A 17,118-nucleotide genomic window follows, 5' to 3' on the forward strand; every position below is an offset into this window, starting at 1 on the left:
CGATTTATGTAAATATTAATTAGAGATATAAAGAGTAATAGAATGAGGATAGCTCAGTAGGAAAATTCATTGGAGAAAAGAGGCTGAGTAGCTTGGTTTACAAAGAAAATCAATATAACCTGTGACACCAGGTTAGCTCTGACCACGGAGGCCGCAGGTGCCCTCTCGAATAGCGGAAGGTGTCCCACCTTAGACACCTTCTCTAGTGGGTCTTAGAAGCCCAGGCAAATAAATGGTCGCAGAGGACCTCCGCGCTCCAGATGGAAACTTCAGCCGGAATATGAAAAGAAAGAATGACATGGGGAGACCAAGCTTTGGTGAGCAAGGCCCGTAGCTTTATTTTCAACAGGGGTTTTTACACCCTAAGTCACACATAGAGGATAATAGGGGATGTGAAATCATGCAAAGTCAGCAGTCTTTGATCCTTGTCAAAAACCAGGGTTTCTTTCCTGCACATTTATCGTATACAAATGGTTGAGGTGATTTACATCATCTTCTGGCCAGAAGGCCTATTAACATTTTATGACTCTTGACAAAGGCTTGTCAACCGTAAGACTTATTTTCTCTAAGAGTAATTATTTTAAGGTTTGGCACCATCCTCTGAAGGTGTTAGATAAAATTGCATACCTATAGGGCAGAAGTGTAATGGGTTTACAACAAAGGAAAGAATTTATTACCTTAAGGGTCTAAAGTTGCTAACACCAAGGCCACTACTTATTTTTCTATATACCAACTATATTAATTAATACACATTCAAGGATACAATACAGGGGATGTGGAAACTTGGCAGCAAGCATTGGCTCATCAATGAAATCTTTTACTAGTTTTATTCTGAACAGTTTCTAACTCTCTGAGAGGCTCTAAACTATTTGAATATCTTAAGCTTCCCGTGCCTCTCCAGGCTGAGAGACTGTAAACAATCGTATGCATAGCTGTAGGAGTCTGGGTAAACTTGTCAGGCAAGTTAGAGAGCTATCTGAGGGGTTTGTATTTAAACACTCCTAATTGCCCAGGAACTTTATTAATTGGAGCTGTAAGTTAACTCTTTGTCAGAGAGAGCGAGATGGTGGTGGGGGACAGCCCCCAGTAAAGTCAGAGGTGAGAGCACAAAGCAATAAAGTAGGCAGACACTGGTTTTTGGGGGTAGATGCTCGAGAATATCCAGGGGGACTCCTGAGGCTCGATCCTGCCTTTACGTATGCCGAGCCTCCTTCCTCATGACCTTTGTCATGAGTGGAGTGCCTCTCGCCGGCTCCCGGCACTCCAGCATTTATTTAATAGATTTTTTTGAGATAGCTGTTTTAACTGGTATGAGGTGATAGCTCACTGTAATTTTGATTTGCAGTTCTCTAGTGATTGCAGCCATGAAATTAAAAGATGCTTACTCCTTGGAAGGAAAGTTATGACCAACCTAGATAGCATGTTCAAAACCAGAGACATTACTTTGCCAACAAAGATAGTCTAGTCAAGGCTATGGTTTTTCCTGTGGTCATGTATGGATGTGAGAGTTGGACTGTGAAGAAAGCTGAGCGCCGAAGAATTGATGCTTTTGAACTGTGGTGTTGGAGAAGACTCTTGAGAGTCCCTTGTACTGCAAGGAGATCCAACCAGTCCATCCTAAAGGAGATCAGTCCTGGGATTTCTTTGGAAGGAATGATGCTAAAGCTGAAACTCCAGTACTTTGGCCACCTCATGCGAAGACTTGACTCATTGGAAGGACTCTGATGCTGGGAGGGATTGGGGGCAGGAGGAGAAGGGGACAACAGAGGATGAGATGGCTGGATGGCATCACCGACTGGATGGGCATGAGTTTGAGAGAACTCTGGGAGTTGGTGATGGACAGGGAGGCCAGGCATGCTGCAATTCATGGGGTCGCAAAGAGTTGGACACGACTGAGCAACTGAACTGAACTGAACTGAATAACTACCAGTGCTGAACATCTTTCATGTGCCTCTTGGCCATCTTTGTATGTTCTTTGGAGAAATGTCTATTTATGTCTTTTGCCCATTTTTTGATTGGGTTGATAGTTATGATGATAGTTAAGCCTCATGAGCTGTTTGTAGATTTTGGAGATTAATCCCTTCTCAGTCACATCATTTACAATTATTTTATCCCAATCTGTGGGTTGTCTTTTCACGTCGTTTATTGTTTCTTTTTCTGTGAAAAACTTTGAGTTTAAATTGGTCCAATTTGTTTATTTTTGTTTTAATTTCCATTATTCTGGGGGATGGATCAAAAAAGATATTGCTGCAATTTATGTCAGAGTGTTCTACCTGTTCTCCTCTAGGAGTTTCATAGTGTCTGGTCTCATATTTAGGTCTTTAATCCATTTCAAGCTTATTTTTATGTATGGTGTTAAAGAATGATCTAATTATATATTTTTTTCATATGGCTGTTTTCCCAGTACCAGCTATTGAACAGACTATCATTTCAACATTGTGTTATCTTGCCTTCTTTGCTTTATATTAATTGTGTGGGTTTATTTTTAGGCTTTCTTTCCTGTTCCATTGATCTATATTTGTATTTTTGTGCCAATACCATGCTGTTTTGATGACTATGGTTTTGTAGTATAGTCTGAAGTCAGGGAGCTTATTCCTCTAGCTCTGCTTTTCTTTCTCAGGATTGCTTTGTCTATTAGGGATCTTTTGTGTCTCCATGCAAATTTTAAGATTGTTTTTTCTTTGTTCTAGTTCTGTGAATAATGCCATTGGTAATTTGATAGGGATTGCATTGAATCTGTAGATTGCCTTGGGCAGTATAGCTATTTTGACAATACTGACAATTGTCAGTATAGCTATTTTGACAATTCTTTCAGTCCATGAACATGGTATGTCTTTCCATTTGTTTGTTTCTTCTTTGATTTCTTTCATTAGCGTCTTACAGTTTTTCAGAGTACACGTCTTTTGTCTCCTAGGTAAGTCTTTTCCTAGGTATTTCATTATTTTGATGTAATAATAAATGGAGTTATTTCTTGAAATTTTCTTTCTGATCTTTTGTTGTTAGTGTATATAAATGCAACAGATTTCTGTGTATTAATTTTGTAAACTACACCTTTACCAAATTCATTGATGAGCTCTATAGGTTTGTGGTAGCACATTTATTGTCTTCTATGTACAGTATCATGTCACTTGCAAACACTGACAGTTTAACTTCTTTTCCTGTTTTTGTTTCCTTTATTTCTTTTTATTCTCTGATTGCTGTAGGTAGGATTTCCAAAACTGTGTTAAATAGAAGTGGCAAGAGTGAACATCCTTGTCTTGTTTCTGTTCTTAGAGGAAACGATTTCAGCTTTTCACCACTGAGTATGATGTTAGCTGTAGGTTTTTTGTATGGGCTTTATAATGTTGAGGTGTGTTCCCTCTATGCCCACTTTCTGGAGGGTTTTTATCGTAAATGGGTTCTGAATTTTGTTAAAAGCTTTTTTTACACCTATTGAGATGATTATATGGTTTTTATTCTTCAGTTTGTTGATGTAGTTTGTCATAATCATTTTGTAAATATTGAAAAATGATTGCACTCCTGGGATAAATCACACTTGATCATGATGTATGATCCTTTTAATGTATTGTTGGATTCAGATTGCTCGTATTTTGTTGGGGGTTTTTGCATCTATGTTCATCAGTAATATTGGTATGTAACTTTGTTTTTGTGTGATATCTTTGTCTGGTTTTGGTATCAGGGAGATGGCAGCCTTAGAGAATGAGCTTTGGAGTTTTCTTTTCTCTGTAGTGTTTTGGAATGGTTTGAGAATAGATGTTAGTTGTTCCCTAAATGTTTGATAGAAGTCTCTTGTGAAGCCATCAAGTCCTGGACTTTTGTTGGGATTTTTAAAATCATAGTTTCAATTTCTGTGCTTGTGATTAATCTGTTTATATTTTGTATTCCTGATTCAGTATTGGGGGACAGTATCTTTCTAAGAATTTTTTCACTTCTCCCAGGTTGTCTACTTTATTGGCATTAAGTTGTTTGTAGTGATCTCTTATAATCCTGTGTATTTTTGTGGTGTCAGTTGTAACTTCTCCTTTTTCATTTCTTATGTTATTGATTTGAATTTTCTCCCCTTTTCTCTTGATGAATCTGGCTAAAAGTTTATCAATTTTGTTTATCTTTTCAAAAAACAAACTTTTACTTTCATTGATCTTTGTTGTTTTCTTTGTCTCTAGTTTATTTTTGCTCTAATCTTTATGCTTTCTTTCCTTCTGCTAACTTTGATTTTGTTCTTTCTCTAGTTTTATTTTTTAGGTATAAGGTTAGGTTGTTTATTTGAGACGTTTCTTGTTTCTTGAATATTGTATTGCTATAAACTTTCCTCTTAGATCTGCTTTTGCTCCATGCCATAAGTTTTGAATCATTGTGCTTTCATTTTAATTTTTCTCACAGTGTATTTTTATTTCCTCTTTGATATCTTTAGTGATTCATTGACTATTTAGTAGATATTTTATAGTGTTTTTCTTGTAGTTTATTTCTAATCTCATAGTGTGTGACCAGAAAAGACACTTGATGTAGTTTTAATTTTCTTAAGTTTAGCAAGGCTCACCTTGTGGCCTAGTATGTGATCAATCCTGGAGGATATTCTGTGTGCATATGAGAAGTAGTCTACTGCTTTTGGATGGAATGCTCTGTAAATATCAATTAACTTCCTCTGGTCCAATGTGTCATTTAAGACCTTTGTTCTTTGTTTCCTTTTTAATTTTCTGTCTGGATGATCTGTCCATTGTTAAAGACACCCACTATTATTATGTTACTGTTGATTTCCCCATTTGTGGTTGTCAGTATTTGCCTTACATATTGAGATGCTCCTATATTGGGGGCAAATATATTTACAGTATTATATCTTCTTCTTGAATTGATTTCTTGATCATTATATAATGTCCTTTTTTGTTTTAACAGTCTTTGTTTTAAAGTCTATTTTGTTTGATATGAATATTTCTACTCCAGCTTTCTTTTGATATCTGTTTGTATAGAATACCTTCTTCTATCTCCTAACTTTCAGTGTGTATGTGTCCCTAGGTTTGAGATCCATCTCTTGTAGACAGCATACTTGTAGGCACATCTTGTTTTTGTATCCACTTATCTAGTGTATGTCTTTTGGTTGCATTAAATGATGCATTTAATCTATTTACATTTAAGGTAATTTTCAGTATGTATGTTTCTGTTACCATTTTCTTGTTTTGGATTTGCTTTTGTAGGTGTTTTTCTTCTTTCATATTTCCTGCTTAGAAAGGTTCCTTCAGAGTTTGTTGTAATGTCAGTTGGGTAGTGCTGAAATCTCCTAACTTTTTCTTGTCTGTAAACCTTTTGATTTCTCTGCCAATTCTGAATGAGAGCCTCACTGGTTAGAGTGTTCTTGGTTGTAAGTTCTTCGCTTTCATCACTTTAAATATATCATGCCATTCCCTTCTGGCTTGCAGAGTTTCTGCTGCAGAATCACTTGTTAACCTGGTGTGAATTCCCTATGTTATTTGTCATTTGTCCACTATTGTTTTTAATATTTTATCTTTGTCTTCTCCTTCTGGGACCCCTGTGATGTGAATGTTGGTGCATTTAATATTGTTCCAGCAATCTCTTAGACTGTCTTCATGTCTTTTCATTCTTTTTTCTTTGTTCTGTTCTGAGGCAGCAATTTCTACCATTCTCTCTCCTGGGTCACTGATCCATTCTTCTGCCTCAGTTATTCTGCTATTGATTCCTTCTAGTGTATTTTTTATTTCAGTTATTGTATTGTTCATCTCTGTTTGTTCTTTAGTTTTTCTAGATCTTTGTTAAACGTTTCTTGTATCTTTTCTGTCTTTGCTCCCATTCATTTTCTGAGATGGTGGATCATCTTCACTTTCATTATTCTGAATTCTTTTCCTGGAACATTGACTACCTTTGCTTCATTTAGTTGTTTTTCTGGGATTTTATCTTGTTCCTTCATTTGGAACATAATCCTCTGTATTTTCATTTTTTTTTTTTTTTAACTTTCTGTGATTGTGGTTTTAGCTTGAAGGCTGCAGGATTGTAGTTCTTCTGCTGTTTGCCTTCTGGTAGATAAGGCTAAGAGGCTTGTGCAAGCTTCCTGATGGGAGGGACTGGCAGTGGATAGAACTGGGTTTTGTTCTGGTGGGCAGGGCCATGCTCAGTAAAACTTTAATCTGCTTGTCTGCTGATAGTGTGGCCATTCTCCATTCCTGTTGTTTGACCAGAGGCTACCCAGCCCTGGAGTCTGCAGGCTCTGTGATAGGGTGACTTCCAGGAGGGCTCCTGCCAACAGGTACTTCTTAGGACTTCTGTTTCTGGTGCCCTTGTCCCTGTGGTGAGCCACTGCTATCCCATGCCTCTGAAGGAGACCCTCTAACACTAGCATATAGTTCTTCAATCTTCTGTGGGATAACCAATCCTTTGCCTTGGGTCTTGGTTTGCACAAGATTTTGTGTGTGCCCTGTAAGAGTAGAGTTTCTATTTCCTCCAGTCCTGTGGAAGACCTTCAGTCAAATTCCACTGGCCTTCAAAGTCAGATTCCCTGGGGTTTCCTATTCCCTTTGTAGGACCCCTTGCTGAGAAGCCTGACATGGAGCTCAGAATCTTCACAACAGTAGAAGAACTTCTGTGATCTGTTCTCTAGTTCTAGGATGTACTCGGTGGGTATGGGATTTAATTTTATCATGATTGTGCCCCTCCTCTCATCTCACTGCAGTTTCTCCTTTGTCTTTGGACATAGGGTATCATTTTGTGGGTTCCAATATCTGCCTGTCAACGGTTGTTCAGTAGTTAATTGTGATTTTGATGTTCTCGCAGGAGGAGAGTGCACATCCTTCTACTCTGCTACTCTGAACCAATCTTCACTTCTTTTTCTATCTTTAAACTCCATGGTACATTATTTCCCCTACTTTATATAGTATCCTAGTCTTTTTTGCTCTACTGCCCTTCTGTTATGCCTGTCAGAGAAAATTGAAACTTTGCTTGATCCAGCTGTCTACCCCTCCCCTAAACCAGCAATGCACAGCTGAGCACTCAGAAATACATTATTTGCAATCATGTAGTTTGCTGCTACCATGGATTCATGGTTACTGAATTAATGTGGTCTCATAATGTTACTGATTTATCCTATTTTCCCTAGACACCTCTTTCCATTTCTCCACAACAGAAATTTCAGCCTTTGCACTCTTAAATCTCCAAACTTCTTACCTCCCATTTAACTTTTAGGAGATAAACTTGCCTCCTAATTCATATGAAATGAGAACTACCACTTAGAGCTCCCTCTACTTTTATGTACCAAACCTCGAAATTTACATATAATTTTACTCATTGTTTTTCCTCTTTCCTGCTGAAGTGAAGTAAGTAAGTATCTGCTTTGGTTAGTACTTCAGTGTACATTGAATTCTGTCCCTTCTTATCTACTTGGAAACCTCCATGATTCTCTAGTCTCTGTATCTTCACCTCCTTACTTTCTACTACTGCTGCTGCTGCTACTGCTGCTAAGTCACTTCAGTCGTGTCCGACTCTGTGCGACCCCATAGATGGCAGCCCACCAGGCTCCCCCGTCCCTGGGGTTCTCCAGGCAAGAACACTGGAGTGGGTTGCCATTTCCTTCTCCAATGCATGAAAGTGAAAAGTGAAAGGGAAGTCGCTCAGTCGTGTCCGACTCTTAGCGACCCCATGGACTGCAGCCCGCCAGGCTCCTCCATCCATGGGATTTTCCAGGCAAGAGTACTGGAGTGGGCTGCTATTGCCTTCTCCATACTTTGTACTAGGTCTTTCCAATTAATGTTTAGACCAACTCAAATTTCCATGTGTTCTCAAAAACAAACATCTCAGACTTCCGTGGGAGTTTAGTGGTAAAGAATCCACCTACCAATGCAAGGAGCGTGGGTCTGATCCTCAGTCTGGGAAGATTCCAGATGCTGTTGGGAGACTAAGCCTATGCACCATGATTACTGAGGTGACATGCTGCAACTACTGAAACCCATGTACCCTAGAGGCTGTGCTTTGCAATAAGTGAAGCCACTGCAATGAGAGGCCCATGCATCACAACTGGAGAGTAGCGTCCACTCACAACAACTAAAGAAAGCCTGTGTGCAGCAAAGACGACCCAGGATAGCCAAAAATAAGTGTGTAAATAAGTATAAAAAATTAAAACAAAAAGCAAACCTAAAGGAAAACAAACATGCCCTCACATGTAACAAAACAAGGCATAAAGAAAACCTCCCTCCGCCTTAGTTCCTCTCTACTCATTATCCTATCTGTCTCCTTCCTTTTACTTATTTTGTAATAGATTTGTCTAGACTTTTGATCTGTGCTTTCTCACCTTGTACATATTTCTTATCCCACGGAAAGTATACTTAAGTGTATGTGTCAGGGAAGGACCAGGGATTACATTGGTTAAATTATGCTATAAGGCCACTTATAATGAAATGGTAAATGCCTATTCAACTTAGGTCCAAAAGAGTCATTGCTGCTTTTGCTTACAGTACTGTTTTTGAGATTAATTTCCATTGTTGCATATTATCAGTAGTTTTTTTCTGGGTAGTATCTCTTTATGTGAATAAACCACAGTTTTCCAGTTTTTATATTTATCAACATTGGGGCTGTTTCCATTTTTTTGGCTATTATGAATAAAAATACTATGAATATCCTTTCATGAAGCTTTTTTTTTTTTGTGAGCATATGTATATATTTCTTTTAGATAAATGCATAAGAGAAGAATTATTAATAGTTAACGTTATGAGAAATTGCTTAACAATTTTCCAACATATTTGTATGATTTTACAACTTATACACATGTGAGTTTTAGTTGCTCCACATCCTCCCAACATTCTGTAGAGCAAATCTTTATGTGAATTATTCTAGTGGGTGTGTAGTGATACAATTCTAATTTTAATTTACATTTTGCTGATTACTACTGGTGTTGAGAAATTTTTTGTGTGCTTATTTGTTATACGAATATCTTCTTTGGTGAAGTGTCTTTTATCCATTTTTTGGTAGGTTTGTATGTTTTACATTATTGAGAATTCTTTATACAATCTAGATTCAAGTTCTGTTTGTCATATACAGGTATTATGAATATTTGCTTCCTATATATAGGTCACCTATTTATTTTCTTACTTGATTAAGTCCAGTAGATGCTTTTTTTTTTTTTTTCCTTTGATGCTACATACTATCTGTGTTCTCTCTCTAAAGTGTTATTTGCCTACCCCAAGGTCATGAAAATAATCTTCATTTTTTCCCTAGCAGCTTTGTTGTTTTATTATTTATATCTTTTGTGAGTTTTGTGTGTGATAAGATAGGGTCCTGGGTTTTTTTTTTTTCCTGTAAGAATATACAGTTGTCCCAGCTGTAATCACTTTAGTTCTAAGTGTGGTGGAAGGATAGTCCCAACCACTAAGATTTCTTTCTTATAATGTAACTTTTTGGAGTCATACAGAGTACTGTCCTATAGTTACTTTTCTTGTTAATTTTTATGTCAATGTTGCCAAGTGATCACCATTTTAGAACTCACCTTTTCACACATTCAAGTTCTTATATGCTCTTTCTGCACCTACAAAGGAAAGTAATTTGGCAAATAAAGACAAAAATGGTCAGTTTGATCCCTGAAAAATTAGGAAGACCACTGTTAAGCTCTCCAGCTTTATACAGTAGGAATGTGTTCTATAACAGACCTGTCTCACTATTATTACACTTATGTCAAAGTGTAAACTGTCTACTTGAATGCTGTGTCACACTTTGATAGTCTTTTCTGTTGTTCAGTCATTAAGTCATGTCTTACTATTTGTGACCCCCATTGATTACAAGATGCCAGGCTCCTTAGTCCTCTACTATTTCCCAGATTTTGCTGAATTTCAAGTCCATTGAGTCACTGATACTGTCTAACCATCTTATACTCTGTTGTCCCCTTCTCCCTTTGCCTTCAGTCTTCCCCAGTATCAGGATTTTTTTCCAATGAGTCAGCTTTTTGAATCAGGTGGACAAAGTATTGGAGCTTCAGCTTTAGCATCAGTCCTTCCAGTGAATATACCAGGTTGATATTCTTTAAGATTGACTGGTTTGATCTCCTTGTTGTCCAGGGGACTCTCAAGAGTCTTCTCCAGCATCAAAATTTGAAAGCATCAATTCTTCGGCATGCAGCCTACTTTATGGTCCAACTCTCACATCTGTACATGATTATTGGAAAACCATAGTTCTGATAGTCTTTTAATTAACTAATTTTCATTTCCTTAGCATGGCCTTGCCCATTAGTAAGACCCAGTTTCCCCTTCGGTTAGTCTCTCCCATCAGGAAGCTTCCATAAGCTTCTTATCTTTCTCCATCTGAAAACCACAATCATGGAAAATTAACCAATCTGATCACATGGACCACAGCCTTGTCTAACTCAGTGAAACTATGAGCCATGCTGTGTAGGTCCACTCAAGACAGATGGGTCATGGTGGAGAGTTCTGACAAAACGTGGTCTGCTGGAGAAGGGAATGGCAAACCACTTCAGTAAGCTTGCTTTGAGAACCCAATGAACAGTATGGAAAGGCAAAAAGATAGGACATTAAAAGATGAACTCCCCAGGTCGGTAGGTGCCCAATATGCTACTGGATATCAGTGAAGAAATAACTCCAGAAAGAATGAAGAGATGAAGCCAAAGCAAAAACAACACCCAGTTGTGGATGGGACTGGTGATGGAAATAAAGTCCAATGCTGTAAAGAGCATTATTGCATAACTGGAATGTTAGGTCTGTGAATCAAGGCAAATTAAAAGTGGTCAAACATGAGATGGAAGGAGTGAATGTCGACATTTTAAGAATCAGCAAATTAAAATGGACTGGAATGAGTGAATTTAACTCACATGACCATTATATCTACTACTATGGGCAAGAATCCCTTAGAAGAAATGGAGTAGCCATCATAGTCAACAAAAGAGTCTGAAATGCAGTACTAGAATGCAATCTCAAAAATGACAAAATGATCTCTATTCATTTCCAAGGAACACCATTCAATATCATGGTAATCCAACTCTATACCCTGACCATTAATGGTGAAGAACCTGAAGGTGAACAATTCTATGAAGACCTACAAGATCTTCTAGAACTAACACGCAAAAAAGATGTCTTTTTCATGATAGGGGACTAGAATGCAAAAGTAGGAAGTCAAGAAACACCTGGAGTAACAGGCAAATTTGACCTTGGAGTACAGAATGAAGCAGGGCAAAGGCTAATAGGGTTTTGCTAAGAGAAGGCATTGGTCATAGCAAACACCCTGTTCCAACAACAAAGAGAAGCCTCTGCACATGGACATCACGAGATGGCCAACACCGAAATCAGCCTGATTATATTCTTTGCAGCCAAAGATGGAGAAGCTCTATAGAGTCAGCAAAAACAAGACTGAGAGCTGACTGTGGCTCAGATCATGAACTCCTTATTGCCAAATTCAGACTTAAATTGAAGAAAGTAGGGAAAACCACTAGACCATTCAGGTATGACTTAAATAAAATCCCTTATAATTATACAGTGGAGGTGAGAAATAGATTTAAGGGACTTGATCTGATAGACAGAATGCCTGATGAACTATGGATGGAGGTTCGTGACATTGTACAGGAGACAGGGATCAAGACCATCCCCAAGAAAAAGAAATGCAAAAAAGCAAAATGGCTGTCTGAGGAGGCCTAACAAATAGCTATGAAAAGAAGAGAAGTGAAAAGCAAAGGAGAAAAGGAAAGATATACCCATTTAAATTCAGAGTTCCAAAGAATAGCAAGGAGAGATAAGAAAGCCTTCCTCAGTGATCAATGCAAAGAAATAGAGGAAAACAATAGGATGGGAAAGACTAGAGGTCTCTTCGAGAAAATTAGAGATACCAAGGGAACATGTCATGCAGAGATGGGCTCAATAAAGGACAGAAATGGTATGGATCTGACAGAAGCAGAAGATGTTAAGAAGTGGCAAGAATACACAGAAGAACTATACAAAAAATATCTTCACGACCCAGATAATAACGATGGTGTGATCACTCACCTACAGCCAGACATCCTGAAATGTGAAGCCAAGTGGGCCTTAGGAAGCATCACTACAAACAAAGCTAGTGGAGGTGATGGAATTCAAGTTGAGCTATTTTAAATTGTAAAAGATGATGCTGTGAAAGTGCTGCACTCAATATGTCAGCAAATTTGGAAAACTCAGCAGTGGCCACAGGACTGGAAAAGGTCAGTTTTCATTCCAATCCCAAAGGAAGGCAATGCCAAAGAATGATCAAACTACTGTACAATTGTACTCATCTCACACACTAGTATAGTAATGCGAAAAATTCTCTAAGCCAGGCTTCAACAGTACATGAACCGTGAACTTCCAGATGTTCAAGTTGGAATTATAAAAGGCAGAGGAACCAGAGATCAAATCGCCAACATTCACTGGCTCATCAAAAAAGCAAGAGAGTTCCAGAAAAACAGCTATTTCTGCTTTATTGACTATGCCAAAGCCTTTGACTGTGTGGATCACAATAAACTGTGGAAAATTCTGAAAGAGATGGGAATACCAGACCACCTGACCTGCCTTTTGAGAAATCTGTATGCATGTCAGGAAGCAACAGTTAGAACTGGACATGGAACAACTGACTGGTTCCAAATAGGAAAAAGGAGTATGTCAAGGCTGTATATTGTCACCCTGCTTATTTAACTTATATGCAGAGTGCATCATGAGAAACGCTGGGCTGGATGAAGCACAAGCTGGAATCAAGATTGCTGGGAGAAATATCAATAATCTCATATATGCAGATGACACCATCCTTATGGCAGAAAGTGAAGAACTAAAGAGACTCTTGATGAAAGTGAAAGAGCAGAGTGAAAAAGTTGGCTTAAAGCTCAACATTCAGAAAACTAGGATCATGGCATCTGGTCCCAGCACTTCATGGCAAATAGATGGGGAAACAGTGGAAACAGTGTCAGACTTTATTTTCTTGGGCTCCAAAATCACTGCAGATGGTGACTGCAGCCATGAAATTAAAAGATGCTTGCTCCTTGGAAGAAAAGTTATGACCAACCTAGATGGCATATTAAAAAGTAGAGACATTACTTTGCCAGCAAAGATCTGTCTAGTCAAGGCTATGGTTTTTCCAGTAGTCATGTATGGATGTGAGAGTTGGACTATACAGAAAGCTGAGCACCGAAGAATTGATGCTTTTGAACTGTGGTGTTGGAGAAGACTCTTGAGAGTCCCTTGGACTGCAAGGAGATCCAACCAGTCCATCCTAAAGGATATCAATCCTGAATATTCATTGGAAGGACTGCTGCTGAAGCTGAAACTCAGATACTTTGGCCACCTGATATAAGAACTGAATCATTGGAAAAGACCCTGATCCTGGGAAAAATTGAAGGCAGAGGATGTGATGATTGGATGGCATCACCAACTCAATGGACATGAATTTGAGTAAACTCCAGGAGTTCGTGATGGACAGGGAGGCCTGGCGTGCTACAGTCCATGGGTTCACAGAGTCAGACACCTCTAAGTGACTGAACTGAACTGAACTTCATTTCCTTAAGTGTGGAGAATTATCTCCGGAGATCTGAATCATGTACCCTTGTTTGAAATATTAAAATATAGTTTCCGTGAATTTGGAGATACGGAACTGACATTTAAAGTAAAAAGTAAATGACCTTGTCAAATCATGGGCCTAGAAGCCTAATTTGATAGTGCACAGTAACATGAGTGGGGAACAAATGATAAACCTGAATCATTAATAGCTCTTTATAGTAAGGAGTTTTGCTTAATATAGGGAAAAGGGCCATCACTTGGATGACTTAAGCATGTTAATTACCTGATCAGTTTTGAGTTTTTAGAATATTACCCTGGAATGTTAGATCGGAGATGTTTGTCTTTCTTCATTCCAGCATCCAGCATAATATGGTATTTTCATAAGTGGTTCTCAATTCTGATCAAGTCATAGCCAAACATTTTTGGCCTCTTTATAACTTCATACTTAAGTAAGAGGGTTTTTTGTTTTTTTTTTTTGTAAGTTCTATCTTACAGCCTTAATAACTGAGCTGGTTATTTTTTTGTGGTCATGGATTGAATATTTTTAATAACCTATGTTTTAATCTGTATTTAAATATCACGGTCTGGATTGAATTCTTTTTCTGGAAGCAGAGACATATGTGAAAGCTTCATGTTTCTTATTTCTTTACATGTATTTTCTAGATTTCATAAGAGAGGTATAAATGGGCAATAAAATAAGTTCATTGGAATGTGACTGAGTATAACGCTATCTTTGTTTTAAAGGTCACATGTTATGCTTAAAAATATAGGTAGCAAATTGCAGTGCAAAATTTAGGTTAAGAAAAGATATTAAAAACTAAGTATTCTCTTTAATTTTAAAAGTCTTAAAGAACATACAGTTTTAATCAAGTAAAGTTAATTATGAATTGTTTTAATATGCAATTTAGGCATTAAATAAAATTAGCATTTTTTTCTTCCTTAAAAATGTGTTATCAAGTTTCAAGAATGTTAAAAACTTCTCTGATGATTTAATCTGAAATCATTCCTACAGCAAAATTCATAAATAATAAATATTATCTTATTAATCCATATTTTAGTTTAGCTGGATCTCAGAGCAAGTTAATTCCTCAGGGAATGTAGCCTTCTTTATGAAAGAAGGTGATGAGATGTAATCTCTAAGGAATTAAATTGTGAAAACAATCTTGGTATTGTACATGCTAATATAAATCTGTTATTCCCTTTCCGCATCTATCACAACACATTTTAAATTGTGGCTGATCTGATATGCAAATAGCTGTCTTATTAGAAATTGTGGCTGTATGTGCTAATGTCTCCCTGGATTTCTTGGGAGTTTGCTATCTAACCATCAAAGCAATAGAAATGAATGATGATTACTGCAAGGCTTTGAAGAACAAAGAAAGTCAGAGCAATTTAGAGGTTCTAGATGTGTGAGGCATTGACAGTTTGTACCATAGACATGGATGGGTTTCTCTATAGGTCTTTTAAAATAGCTCAATATGGTTATTAGGAAAGTAAAATATTTCCCATCTTCTTGCATTTTTGCAACTAATATTGATAAAAATCTGATTTTTATCATAGGACATATGTGTGTCCTCTAGGCTTTTTTTGTTTGTTTCAACATTTGTTAAAATGTATCCTTGCTTAAAAAATAGAAGATAATTTCAAAGACAAGAATAAAGTTTAAATTTTTGAAATTTTACATAGGAATTACCAATCACCTAAATAGAAAAACTAGTTCCTCTTTAATGTCTCTCCTAGGTTGGAATTCTCTTAAAGTTTTCATATTCACAGGTTATTATATACCTAAAATGTATCATTCATAGAGTATAGGCCCTTATATTGATAAAACTTTAGGTTATTTAGCTTTTTAATTTTTGCTATAGTTTTTTATATTTAAAGTATATTTTAGAGTAAATAAAGTTCAATTTACTTTGGTGAAAAGATAGTCTCTGTGAGTTCCTGACATTTTAAAAATTTACTCCAGATAATAAAAGAATAAAATACTGGCCTCTAAAGTGTTATCTTTATTTGACTCTTTGTGACCCCCATGGACTGTAGCCCACCAGGCTCCTCTATCCATGGAATTCTCCAGGTAAGAATACTGGAGTGGGTTGCCATTTCCTTCTCCAGGGCATCTTCCCAACTCAGGGATTGAACCTGGGTCTCCTGCATTGCATTGCATGCTTTACCGTATGAGCTACTAGGGAAGCCCACAGTGTTCTGTTTGTTTAGATGTTTGTTTAAATGACCAGGAAAGAACTGAGGGAAACCTAGTGAGTGACTGTGTTGGTAAGTAGCCTTAATAACTTGCTTTTTAAACATTTAAGCTATTCCATGAGGGTGAACAACAACAACAAAAAGAATAAATTAAAGAGGGAATAATATATGGTGCCTCTATTCATTTAAACTAACTTCCTTCCTAAAATGTATTGACATCTTGTCTAGTCTTACGCAATCAAGATCAAAATAACTTGAGTCCTATCTACAATTAACAAATGCAAAACACTTGCAAATGGAATTGCTATGTGAATAAATTATAATAAAATTATTGACATTTATGGGTTTTGTATTATTAGAATTATTTTTAATGTTCTGAATTATAACAAGTGAGAATATAGGATTAGGTGATGTCTTGGTTTCAATTCTGAAATTTAAGGATGTATTATCTTAGATGTAATAACTACATGGTTTATGAGATATGAAGACAATTTATTTGACTTTTTGTTTAACTTTGTACATTCCTCAGAGTCGGACACGACTGAAGTGACTTAGCAGCAGCAGCAGCAATTACTGTGATATTAAATCTGAAGATTATTATGAATATAAAAGTGATTTTAGGTGAATTTATAATTTTATTACATATAGGTAGAAATTATTACTTTGGAGATGTCTTTTACTGTATAACATGTGATCATTGTTATTATTGCTCTGTGTGACCATGTGTTAGTCACTCAGTCATGTCCAACTCTGCAACCTCATGGACTGTAGCCTGCCAGACTCTTCTGTCCATGGAATTTTCTGGGCAAGAATACTGGCATGAGTAGCCATTCCCTTCTCCAGGAGATTAATTTATTTATATTCCATTAACTGAAACTCAGTCACATGCCCACAGGAAGCTGAAATATGTAATTGAGTGTGACCAGGAAAGAAAAAAAGGAGAACATGCAATTTAGTAAATAGCTTTCCCTAAATTCCATATTTCTGATCATGAGTTAGCCATGTGCATCCTTTTTCCTGCCTGCCCAGTAGGGAAATCCTAAAGTTCTCCATCTCCAAAGTCATGGTTCTCAAGCCAGTACACAATCAGTGGTTCCTTGAGGTTTACAGATAATGAAATTTACCTACTATTCCCAGCCTCACCTGGCTTCTAATAAATAATAGTGAAGCAAAGGACAACTGCTTCATATCTCCGATAATTGTTCCCATTTAGAGGCAAGATGGGAAACACAGTGGGATCATGGATCCATGTTGTACAGGAGACCACTGAGAAGGCCCATTATAGTGACAGTAGGAGTTTCTTGCTTAGCCTCTAATTATGGTCTTTTTGGAGAAATTCCCTTCTCTGCCTTCTGGATGACTCCTCTTCCGGGTCACCTATGAAGTGCGTTACATATCCACAGTTTGTCTTCTTATGGCAACACTCTGTTGG

General features: G+C 37.3%; 1 protein-coding gene across 9 annotated transcripts in view; it reads left to right on the forward strand.

The window, feature by feature from the left end:
• Positions 1-17,118, forward strand: part of TRIQK (triple QxxK/R motif containing) — a 116,145-nt gene that overhangs the window by 42,264 nt on the left and 56,763 nt on the right. The window lies entirely within an intron of this gene.

The sequence above is a fragment of the Bos indicus genome, chromosome 14 (genome assembly GCF_029378745.1).
Source record: "Bos indicus isolate NIAB-ARS_2022 breed Sahiwal x Tharparkar chromosome 14, NIAB-ARS_B.indTharparkar_mat_pri_1.0, whole genome shotgun sequence".
NCBI classification, from domain to species: Eukaryota; Metazoa; Chordata; class Mammalia; order Artiodactyla; family Bovidae; genus Bos; species Bos indicus.